Raw genomic sequence first — 12,868 nt, forward strand, 5'->3', positions numbered from 1 at the left:
ACACTGCAATACTGACTCAACAAATGTATGTTTGGTGCATAAATATCTATGTCTTTGATTTTATAAATGTTTTATATACCCCATTTAGACTTATATATAGTATATCTATTCGGTGTGTGTTTGTTTTGTCATAATACTGAAATTTCCAACTTCTATACGATACCTTGAAAAATATTGATATTCGATACAATTTTCAATACCATGGGGGAAACTGCCATATACCAGCATACAGATAACTCTTATTTCATAATTTTTTGATAATTTGGGTAATTTTGTTGTAGAATAGCTTACACATAGAACAGTGAGGCTTTATTTGAATCGATGAGCTACATTTACAAAAAAACAAACAAACAGTACAGTAAACAAAGTAAACAGTCAGTAATAAAATAAGAACAAATAAGAAAATTGCAAACGATAGCACAAATAAATAGAATAAAGAGACAAAATAAATAAACAGCTTTAATTGTTTCAGGTGGGTCTAACAGTAGTATGCAGGTAAGAATTAGTACAGAAATTAAAGTAATCAATTGTAAAATAACATTTAGTTTTCTTTCAACTGTTTACATTCCAAAACTTGATTGTATTTACCTAGGCAAGATGGGCATTTCTACATAATTTTGTATTTATTTGACTGTTTAAAGCCACTGTTTCTCAATGCAAATGCGGCCCACGATATGCGACCACATTTAAAAAATAAATTCCAGTTTTACAATTTATTTTTGTTTTTAAATTAAATTAAAATGGATTAAATAAAAATAAATTTGAACTATAATGTTTTTTGTCATATAAAATCATTTTGTTGATCATATATTATTTTCAGACATGCGCAGACCTATAGGCTAGCCTATATACTGAGTGCTCAGTTAACGAATACTTACAAGAGTGCGCTTTGGCAGAATTCCAATAGTACACATTATTTTTAGTAAATTTAGGGATCAAAAGGGCAAATTTGTTATTAGATTTGTTATAAGAGGAGAAAAACGAAATGAGGAACGTACGAGTGAAAGAACACATTGCAAACAAGAAGAGTCGTAGCATCAGCATCGAAGGTAAGAAGAATGGAAGAATCAGTTTGCTGTAAGCGAGATGGGCAGTCTTTGTTTGTTTGCTCTGTAGTAAAGTACTTGCCATATGCAAAATGTACAATGTCAAAAGACGTGAATTCGATGTGTTTGTTTGATGTACTTGTATTTTAAATCGATAAAAATATCCGCATCGGCGCACCCGCGCTGCTGGCGGATGCTGCGCGAGGGATTGCGACCTAACCGAATGCTTGATATTGTCTGAGATTGTAATTACAATGCGCTTAATGCTGTTTGTAAAAAGAGTTGAGTAACATTTGCGTAAGGCGTTTGTGGCCTAGGCCTATATAACATTCTGTCATTGTTTGGTGACTGTTACGATGCTGTTGAAGAGAATGTGCTTTCACACCTGCCTCACTTCTGTTGAATCGTACTAGACTTCGTTTTCCCGTTTGGTGCGGTTCGTTTGGGCAGGTGTGAAAGCAGCAAAAGCGGACCAAACAAGCGTACCGAGACCTCCTTGAAGAGGTGGTCTCAGTACGCTTTCAGTCTAACTCTGGAGCGGTTCGCTTGAGATGTGAAAAGCAATCCGACCCAGTTAACGAACCAACGAACCAAATTATCATAATTAATAACGGGAAATGTGATATAAAAAGCGGCAGTATCTGTGAGTGAGCACATTATTTACCATAGTTGAAAACCAAAGAGCGCCTCTTCATCTTAAATGTTGTGTAATTGCACTTTTCCGTGCGATGCTTTCCTGACGAAGCCTTTTTCCCACTCTGCTTCATTTTAGGGTGCGTTCACATTTGTAGTTTGGCTCGTTTGGTCCAGACCAAAAAGAAAGAAAAAAAAAAAACATTTAGTCCTGGTCCGATTAGCGTTCAGATTGGCAATTTTATCAGCGAACCTAAAGGCATAGGGATACGTTCACAACCTGGGGTGAGTTTCCCGAAAGCATCGTTGGTGAACCATGGTTGTAAGTCCCATTGAACTCTATTGGTAACGACGGAACTTGCGACCATAGTTCGCTTTGGGAAACGCACCCCTGATTGGTCGGATTTTATGATGTATTGCATATTTTGAGACAGAACTTACCGAACATCCAAAACAATGCTGTGTGCTGAGGTAAATGTGCTTGTTGTCTGTGCGTAGCCTGCATATGATGGTATTTTGGCCAGCTGGGAACCCGTGAAGAGCTTATATAATGTGTAAAGGAGTCAAAACAGCCGTGGGAATCCCTCCGTCACACACACAAACGATCTGCTGTGTGGAGACACGCGTCTGATGCCTGTGACGGGCAAATTCATGACTATGACGAGAAAAAACGGTATGCGTGAGGATTCTTTCTTTTTTTTAGGGTCTCATCTTCCTGTTTTTGGTTCGTTTACATGTCTTTGGTCCGTGTTGCATTCATATATCTTTCGAACCACACCAGAGTTCGTATGGAAGCGGACAGAGACCCATCTTTTCAGCGGTCTCGGTCCGCTTGTTTGGTGCGCACCAGGGTTTGGATGGCAGCGTTCACACATGCTCAAATGAACCGCACTAACAAAGCAATTGCACCAGGGTTTGTTTTAATGGAACCAAACATGACAAGTGTGAACGCACTCTTACATTCATATGGTCTCGACAGAGCCTACTAGACAACACTGGGACATCCAGAGAGAGAGCATGCGTTTGTATTTGCCGCAGCATTAATATGAATGTGGTATATAATAATTTAACAGCGGAATGACTGCTACATTCATATAATGTTTGCGTGTGTCTTGACATTTACAAATACAGACACAATAAGCTCATGGAGCGAACTTGTCAATCATATGGATGACGCTGAGAGGGCAGTTGTACTCGCATGTGACTTGCTTTGAAATGTTGCTGTGTGAAAGCGAGCCGAACCAAGAAATTTAGTCCCTGTTTCAGAACAAAACAAATGATCCATAGGTGTGAAAACACCCTAGTTACTTGTGCTTATACATTTTTGTGTATATTCATTGAGCATTATTAGCTGTCTGATTAGTTTAGTTTAAGTTAGTTTTTATTTGGAGGAATACATTGTTCTCATTTTCTGTGACGTTGTATATCAGGGAATTTCTTCCCCTTACGCTTCGATTTCGTAGATACACTACTAGATCACCTGGATTCAAACTGGCATCTTTTACCACCCCTTGTCGTCTTTGTCTCTGCTTCGCCAAACTCTGCAACTGCTTCTGAGTCAACTTATAAGCCTGTTGCAGTTTATGTTGACGTTCAGTCACCCATGTCTCCACCTGACCTTCTCTTCTTTCTTCCACACCACCACTTAACCAATGGTCAACTGGGAGATCAGGAGTCCTGCCAAACATCAAGAAGAATGGAGAAAATCCAGTTGTACCATTTTCAGTAGTATTATATGCAAACAGTACTTCATGCAAGTATTCATCCCATTTCAATTTCTTTTCAGGAGGAAGGGCCCTGAGGAGGTCATGTAAAGTTTTATTGAATCGCTCACACTGCCCATTACCTTGGGGATGAAATGCTGTAGTTCGACTCTTCTGTATACCAAACAATCTCACACACTTCGTATCTTTTAAAACACCCATATTACCCTCTGGTTGCTCTAGTTACAGGGGTTCTCGGGAGCACTCGCGGTCTACAAATACACATCATTAAACAAACACCCCCACACTATTTTCTTGTCAAACCAAACCCCTTAAAAATGACTATATTACTCACCCCATCCACCGTCAGTGCCGCATTTGTTTGTCGTCTTTACCAAATGTGTCTGGTGCATCGCTTAAATTCTTCCGTGCTTGTCTCCCTTAGTATCTGCATAGTTTCTCCCCGCCTTACCAGAACTCAATACCACATGTGTGTGCAACATCTAGGTATAATAATAATATCTGCTAATACCATAACATTAAATCTGATTGGTTTTCATTGGTGACGTCATATATAAATGATATGCCCCCGTGAGACTTGCACTTGGACCATATTGCGGCCACTGGGAAAAAAGGTTGAGAACAGTGGTGGGGAGTGGTTGGTGGGGAGATTGGTGGAGGAATGGAAACGCGGGAACACCGCGATGCAACCGCAAAGGGCACTTTCACTTTCACGATCAAAAGGGCAGGGGCTCAAAAATATGCTGTTTTTTTGTAATCTGCTAGGTGCCTCTAGTGTCACACAAACAACATACTTTATACTGATTACAGTAGGACTGTCTTAAACAAGTTTTGACAAGTTTTCATAAACAATTCTCTATGGAGAAAATGAAATACTATGAAAATAGTTTTATGATTTTTTTCCCTCCATTTGGTCTCGTTAGTTTTGTATCAAATACAATGTGATTTTCGGTGATCGAGATCTGGCAGCAGCTCATTTTTCCTCTTGGAGAGCTGACATGAAATCTCCCATAGGCCAGCAAACCAATGAGAACGTGCGACAATGATGATGTTCCATAACAAAAGCGCAAAGGCACAAAAGCTAAAGAAAATTACCGTTGTTTGGCAAATAAATAAATTACAGACAGTTACATACGCATTTCCAATCATGTAAGCTTTATGGTACACCTCAAACAAGGAATTAAAAAGTCATTTATAGGGCCCTATTTTAACGATCTAAACGCAAAGTGTAAAGCGCACGGCGCAGGTGCACTCAGGGCGTGTCCAAATCCACTTTTGCTATTTTAACGACGGAAAAAACGGTCCGTGCGCCGGGGCGCATTTTTTAAATGGGTTGTCCCTATTCTCTTAATGAGTAATGGGTGTAACGTTGAATAAACCAATCAGAGTGTCATCTCCCATTCCCCTTAAGAGCGAGATGCGCTCGCGCCATGGCGGATTGCTATTTACATGGCGGAATTTGTTGGCGGAAAAGCTGAACGCTTTTCAAGCGAAGAAACCGATCTGCTCGTGCGCGAAGTTAAAGCGCATGAGCAGATCATCTACGGGACAAGCAGGAATCCACCAAAGCTTCCCGAGGTGAAGAAGGCGTGGGATGAATTAGCAGTGATTGTGTCCTCGTCTTCTGGCATCAGATGTTTTGCTGAAATTACCTGTTGAGTGGCCAGTCAATCTTTCAGTCGTCTGCGTTGGATGCAGGCTTTCAAATAGCTCCGCACGATGAGTCAGTTAATATATATGTGTGTGTATTGGCACGATTGTTCAATTAATTAGCCAATTTCGTTTATCATTATAAGTAGTAATAGGCTGAATTGAAAATAGGTAGCCTAATTCTAATACACGCAATGACTATTCATCATTACATTTTTATATTTATGTAGCCTACACAATAATATTCTTTTACACTGTAATCCTTTTGTTTTTAATATTTGGCATGTTTGTGTGATGCGCATCCCTGTGTGTAATAAGCAAAGTCAACGCGCACTGTGGACGCGCCCAGAGGCGCAGTTTCTACCAACGCGCTCTAACAAAAAAATATTGCGCCATTGACTTTAGACTTTAGACCAGGTTTGAGTTGGTCTATGGCGCAGTCTATTTTCAGCTCCTTAAAATAGCAATGCGCCTGAACACACCTCTTTTTAGACCAGCACGCCCATGGGCGCACCAACTGGCGCAAATGCATTTACTAATTTAAGGACGTGGCGCTGAACGGGAAAACGCGAATGGCGCCGGACGCAAACTAGCAAACACACTTGCGCTGCGCCTTGCGTCGCATTGCGCCGGGTGTATTATAGGGCCCATAATGTTAATGTTAGTTGCCGAGTCCACGAAAGGTTTGGGTACGCAGAACACTCGCAGCTTATATGGACCACATGGCACTGGTATATCCTGTATATATATATATATATATATATATATATATATATATATACAGTTCTTTCTGGTTCTCGAATCTGAATATCTGCAATATACAGTAAATGTAGTATTTTGTGTGTGTGTGCATATGTATATATATATATATATATATATATATATATATAAACCAATTTTTACTCACATTTAGCACCTGGCGAGTGTTAATTTTAATTTTTTAATAGTTAATTTGCAACATTCATATAATACTGCATTCTGGATTAATGTTAGTCTAATAGGACATTTTTGCATTTTAAGAATTATTAAGAATTATTATTGGAAATCCATATAAAATACTGGTAAAGAAAATAATCCCCCATCTTGATCTCAGCTTTGCCACTACTAATGGAATTCAAATGATTTCAATTTATTTATTTTAAGGCCCATTCATGGAATCATTTTCTCCATTCTTTCCCTTATGAATAATAGTTCTCTGGCGTGCTTTGTACACACTGAAGTGACAAGTTCATTGGACCGTCATTTTTTTGGCAGTCTTCTCTGAAATCAGATTTCCTGTCCGTCACTGTTCCCTGGTGGAATGAAAGATTCTCCTTTGATGATTCCAGCCATGGATCTAACCTTGAAATGAATTTCAGTGACAGTTAAAGGTATATTTAACATGCATGGAGCAAGTTCCTTGTGACATTAAATCTATGTGATTATACAGCAGGTCACATGAGACTCAATAATCTGTTAAAGGATAGTTCATCTAAATATGAAAATTACCATTATTTACTCATCCTCATGTTGTTCCAACCCCATATGGCTTTCTTTCTTTTGAGAAGCACAAACTTAATCAGATTACTGGTAGAATACATATTTTAAACTTTGCATGGAATGATCTTTGTTTGACAGGAGGGCCTGGTACACAAAACTTGCTTTCAAGTGCGACTCATTTAAAGTAATGTTAACTTTAAGTTATATAAGCTCAGCAATGGTTCAGTAACTAAAAATGACAAACAAACAAACAAATAAATAATATGAATTAATATAATTTACATTGGGGAAATTAACAATAAAAATTAATTCAAAATATTAATAACAACTAATAGTATCTCAAATAACACTGAATTGCACTGCAGTTATGCTATGTGTTGAATCGCCGAAAATAAAAGCTCATAAGTCATTTGTTTTGTGCATTCGACTGGACTAGTCACGTTATATTTGTTTGTGATTTTTGCATGCCTATGATTACTACTGTTGTTATTGCTCTTTAGTGTGTTTCTAATATGTGACTCACAGTTTGTTCTTAAGAAAACAATACACTTTGCAATTCTGAAATTATCTACTTTAAAAATCTTTGACATTCATGAAGATTTTTTTCTTTCAGTTTGCAGAGAATGACTAGCATGTAGTACATATTCTCACTTAAAATCCTTAATAAATTGGAACATATTAACTTACTAAGTCCCTAAAAAGTAATTTATGTGAATATATCAAATATACTGATAAGAGTCAAAGATTAAGTTCACTCTCGAATTTTCTGTCTGTGCTGCTCATAACTGTAGACGTGCCTTTAAACCCCTCTTCTCTGACCTTTCTTGTTGGTATTGAAAGACAGCTAACAAATAAAGATGCTCCCACACAAAGGTCATGTTTTTCTGCCTCTAAAGGACATCACAGAGACAGATCTGACAGTGGTCATAGACTGAGCGACTGGGGGCCTCCGCTGGAATGAGAAAAGTCTTCTCTGATTGTGCTGCACCACTGGGCAAAGATAAACACATTTTGCTGCACTGCTTGGGTCTCACAAAGGACAAATGCATGAATGGATGAGAGCTGGCATGATCACAATCAAGCAAATCGAGTATGGATTTTCAGTCTAATGGTCTTACAGCTCAAACTAACATTCGCTGATAAGTGGGAGTTGCCAATGTGATTAAAAAAAAAAAAAAAAACATACATTTGTCATGTTAAGCATAGTGTGTGTTTGACTTACTGAGCTTGAATGAAAGAAAAACGTACTGTTAAACTAGACGGACTCTCTGTGATTATGCTTTTAAGGACGTTGTGATGGAAATTAATTGGGCTTTATCTCTGCTTATTGGAGTCCATTTGGCAGCCACCATTGGGTAGTTGTTCTGGGTGACAGACAGGAGCTTGACTCCAAGGGTTAGTGAAGCCAATGGGGCTCTGACATTTTTTCTGGCTGGGCTTATCGTGTGTCCGAGGTTGAACAGAGTCAGGAACCTGTCTTGTCGGCTTTTATTATGAGCTCTTCCCAAGTGCCTTCCGCTGTATTTCTGGTTTTACAAGCAGTGTGAGTTTTGTGGCTCATTCAAAGAGACCGTTTCTATCAGAGGTTACTGTATCAGTACCAAGTAAAATTTTATTTATGAACATTTGGATTTGGTTGTGCATTCATCCCAAGTGTCTCATAATCTGTTTGGGATCTATACAAATCCACGTTGTTGTGTTAACTGTGTCTGAATACGGGAAGACATGATGCATAAATGTTTAGGGTTTGTAAGATTGTGTTTTGTATCATTTCAAATTTCATTGTAAAATTTAGGGTTAGGGTTTAAAATTTAGAAAAGCGTGTAAGGGGCCGTTCACACAGAACGCGTCTTTGCGTCTAAAAACGCAAGACGCAGCGCAGCATAGAACGCGAGAGTCTCGAGACGCGCCTTTGAGACGTGATGCAATAACGACTAACGGAAATAATAGAAATAGGCAAACTGCAGAATTTACAGATACAAGTTTTGACATGGAAAAAAAGAAAATAAGATAATAATGAACGCCTCCTCCGCCATGTTGCCATTATATAAAACAGTTGTCATGCCAACTCGCAACGCTTGCCCCGCCTTCAAGTTCTTCTGATTGGTCCACTGTTTTGGAACTGACATTGATGAGCGGCTCTGCGTGTAAAAGTTGAAATTCTTTTAACTTGACACGGCGTCTTAAAAATGCGGCGCTCATGTGTGAGGCGCTGCAAAAGACGCGAGACGCGAGCGTAACGGTCATGCATGTCCGTCAAGCACGTGTTTACATAGAAAAACAATGGGAAAGTAGCGCATTGGAAAAGAAAAACGCGTTCTGTGTGAACGGCCCCTAAGACTGTTCTTTCTTATATGACTTAAAAAAAAAAAAAAAAAATCCCAACATGACCTTTTAAAAAAATACTCTGGGGCTTTAATTAAAGGGTTAGTTCAGCCAAAAGTGAAAATTATGTCATTAATTACTCACCCTCATGTCGTTCTACACCCGTAAGACCTCCGTTCATCTTCGGAACACAAATTAAGATATTTTTGATGAAATACGTTGGCTCAGTGAGGCCTCTATTGCCAGCAATAAATGTCACTGAACCTCTCAAGATCCAGAAAGGTACTAAAGACATATTTAAAACAGTTCATGTGAGTACAATGGTTCTACCTCAACGGCGAGAGTACTTTTTGTGCGCCAAAATAACAACTTTTCAACAATATCTAGTGACAGACGATTTCAAAACACTGCTTCGAAGCTTTACAAATCTTTTGTTTCACATCAGTGGTTTGGATCGTGTAAACGACGCCTCGTTTACTGAAATCACGTGACTTTGGCGCTTCGAAACAAAAGATTCCTATCAAGGTCAAGGCCTTGTATTTGGAAACAGCATCATTTTTATGAAGTGCAAAAGAGATACAGGAAAGAGAGAAAATAAAGTTTGGAGTGTGATCGAGAGGGAGGGAGTGTACTCTCTGTAGTGATGAATGATGAATTGCACAGCTCCTCTCTTTCTCTCATTACTTGCTGTTGCTCATAACCTTGTCAGAATGCATTGTGCTTTTTCATCTTTGATCATGTGACTGCAAGTATTGAGTGTGGGAGAGAGAAATATTGTGCATGTATTCAAAATAGGATGAGCAGAATTAAAGAAATCAGTAAACAGTCTTTCATCTTTCCTGGAACTATTTAATTTCTCTCTCTAAAATGTATGTTTACCTCTCTGTCCTGACAGACAGAAGGGAAGATGACTTATTATATAAACACATTGAGCAACGAGTCCTCAGGGTTAATCAACCAATTAATCATCTCGCAGCTAGTGACAACAGTGACATAACTTCAGAAAAAGTTGCAAGGGAAGAGCTACCACTTCTGATTGGCTGTCACAAATGATTCATTGTTGGTATGCCGGCTTAGGGGACCAAAGAGACACTTGTTTTCTTCGGCCTTTGATGTTAGTGTTGTTACTTCAGTTGGGTCCAAAGCTTTAAATCTATGTTCCAGAGGTCCAACCTCTCTCAACTCAGGTAACAATGCAATTGGCTCACCCGGTGACCACTTATTCGCCATGGTATCTTATGAAGTCTGTCGCTGCCGCTCTGTAATTATAATTTGTTTAGGGACATGTCCTGGGAGTTACAAGCACACCGCTTAGCTCGTAAAGTCAGGCCCTGAGCACCTAGCCGTGTTTGTTGCTCCATAATAAAAAAGACAACATGGCTGCCTGAAGGTATCCAGCAGCCTCAGCCAAAATTAATCTTTGAAGGGTGATAAAAGGCTTTGCTTTGGTAGTTTGTCAGGGGCGAGTGTCTCTGAGCAACGATGCCGGCGACTTTTGGGACGTAGCAGATTCCTGTGTTAAAGGGGTCATGACATGGATTTTTTTTTTTTTTTTATGTTCCTGCACAAAAATCCTGAATATATATGCAGAAAAAAAGATTTTCAACTCTCATTCTGCCCCTCCGTTTATAAGCGGTGCCTACTTTAGACTTTACTACTTTAGAAATTCATTGCAAACTATCCATATAAAACTGTCATTTACAGACAAAGCATTATAAAATTATTTACGTACAGTTTGCAAGGCTGCTAGGGCTGGGCATTGAAACAAATTTAACGATTCAATTTCGATTCAGAAGCTTGCATTTCGATTAGATTTCGATTCGATATCAACAAACACTATAGATATAGAAAGACGCTTCACTCCTTTTAGTTATGAATGGGAGAAACTGCAACACGCAATATGGCGGAATACGTCCCGCCTTTTAAGTAAAAGAGCCAATCGCTGATTGATAAAGTCATTGCTTCACTGCAGCTGTCGTTAGATGCTCCAGTTCCCATAGAAACCTGAAACTCACGCTTAGGACTGCACATGCGCATTGGCTCGTCTAGCCTGAAAATATGCTTTTTTAACGCTATTTGAGCATAAGAAACATAATTTATGGGAGAGTTCATGTCTGATTTTGTTGCTGATTTGAAATATGTTATTTAATTGTGAGTTCGCCAAGCAGTTTTTTAAGATTTTAGGATTCCCCCATTCAAATAGATAGGACTTGGTCTTGGATGCCCGAAATAGCTACCCAGACGCGTTGCAAATATGGCCGCCAAGTAAACAGAATTTCCTTGAAAGGGACTTTGATATCGATTAATTGCGGGTACAGTACAGTACATGACAAATTTCCTCAAGGGAAAAAAAAATCTCTCTCAACTAATTTATTTATTTATGAATAAAAGGGACAGTGTACATTAATCATCATTCAGATGTAAATATACCAAAGTTATCCCAAAGGCTAATATAATGCTGTTAACTACAGGAAACCCCAGTTGATACATCACTACAATATTATAGGTTAAAATCAACTAATTTGAAGGGTACATACATTAAGTTTTTTTAATAATAATCTTATAAAAACACATTTTGAATGACAATTATGTTTCTACTTGGTTTATATAAACATTTAAATGCGGGCTGTCATAACAACATGAAGGATTTATTCAAACATTAAATTTTGAAGAACAGGTTGAGTAAAAATGCAATGAATATGCAATACAGTTCATATAATTGTCAAAATACTCTTGTCTAAGTTCATTTTTATAGCTGACTAATGAGTTTTTGGACAGTGAATGGCTTGTCTTGGGTAATTGGAATAAAAAACATTATGTGACATTGTTCTCAAGCTATTTTATTGACGTCTTTCCACAGTTGAAACACCGATTGAGCAATTACATGAGACACAATACGGATTTCAGTAAGTTGTACTGTATCATTCAACATAACTTCTATTGTTCATTCATGTTTATTTGGGGCTGTAGTAGTAAAATGGAAGCGATTATCGGTTTACATGCGTGCACCGCTCCTGCTTCAGTTGAACTGAGGCGCTACAGTGATCTGTCAAGCCACATTAAAGAGCGCCAAAACGGTATTTATTGTTTGAATTTCATAATAAAATTGGCAGAATTTGAAAGCTGAGACTTTTTCATATCAGAAGTAACAATGCACAAAGCTTATTGCGATTTATTTATTTATTTATTTTTTTTTTTTGGATGGCGCTACAAAGCTGTTCATTCATCAACTGAAAACAGCATAGACTGAAAGGATCTTTGGGTTTAAGAATTGATATTGGTTCTTCAAAATAAAAATCGATTAAAATCGAGAAATCAGTATTTTTTTTTTACCCACCCTAGTAGCTGCTGTCATATCCAATACAGTTAGCTGTATCATCTTTCAACAAAAGTTTCATTGCGAATGCTCCATTGCACCTTGTTTACAAAACTATCTGCAGTCAAATGCTCTGAACAAACATTTAATCCTTCAGTGCAATCCGAGATGCCATTTAAAATAAATTACCGCTTGTTCCTGACGTGGGTGTGCTTCTGAAATCTGTACAGAGTTTAACAGGACTTGTAAAATGAACATTCTTTACTCTTACAATTTTTCCTGTTGTCAGCAATTTGTTGATGTCTTGATTTGGATGCAATCATAGCCTATATCTTCGCCTGTGTGATGTTACAGATCCCCCAATATCCAAACAAGACATTTTTTTCAGCTTGCTTATTTATTTATTTATTTATTTATTGTGATATTTTTAGCTTTGAAACTTGCAGGATGTTTTAATGGTACAGTGACCTTTTATATTTCAAAATATCAAGGAAAATTTGGTTTCTCATGTCATGACCCTTTCAAATGCAACTTCCATTTCAAATTCATGAAATGGAAGTTGTGATAATCTGTTCTTCTCTATTTTGATTAAGATGGGTCGCTGCAAAAAAAAAAAAAGGTTTAAAAGAAAGTTATTTTTATTAAAGATTTATTTTGATTTCATGGTGACTTTAGGGCTGAGCCGCTGAAGCGAC

General features: G+C 38.1%; 1 protein-coding gene across 4 annotated transcripts in view; it reads left to right on the top strand.

The window, feature by feature from the left end:
- The first annotated feature begins 847 nt into the window (after positions 1-847).
- The window catches only part of lingo2 (leucine rich repeat and Ig domain containing 2), a 374,701-nt gene continuing 362,680 nt past the window's right edge, over positions 848-12,868 (top strand). For all 4 annotated transcript variants that reach the window (XM_048175948.1, XM_048175945.1, XM_048175951.1 and 1 more), the window contains exon 1: positions 848-1,049. The gene's annotated coding sequence lies outside the window, so the exon portion shown is untranslated. The remainder of the gene's footprint in view (positions 1,050-12,868) is intronic.

This window comes from Megalobrama amblycephala, linkage group LG23 (assembly GCF_018812025.1).
Source record: "Megalobrama amblycephala isolate DHTTF-2021 linkage group LG23, ASM1881202v1, whole genome shotgun sequence".
Lineage (NCBI taxonomy): Eukaryota > Metazoa > Chordata > Actinopteri > Cypriniformes > Xenocyprididae > Megalobrama > Megalobrama amblycephala.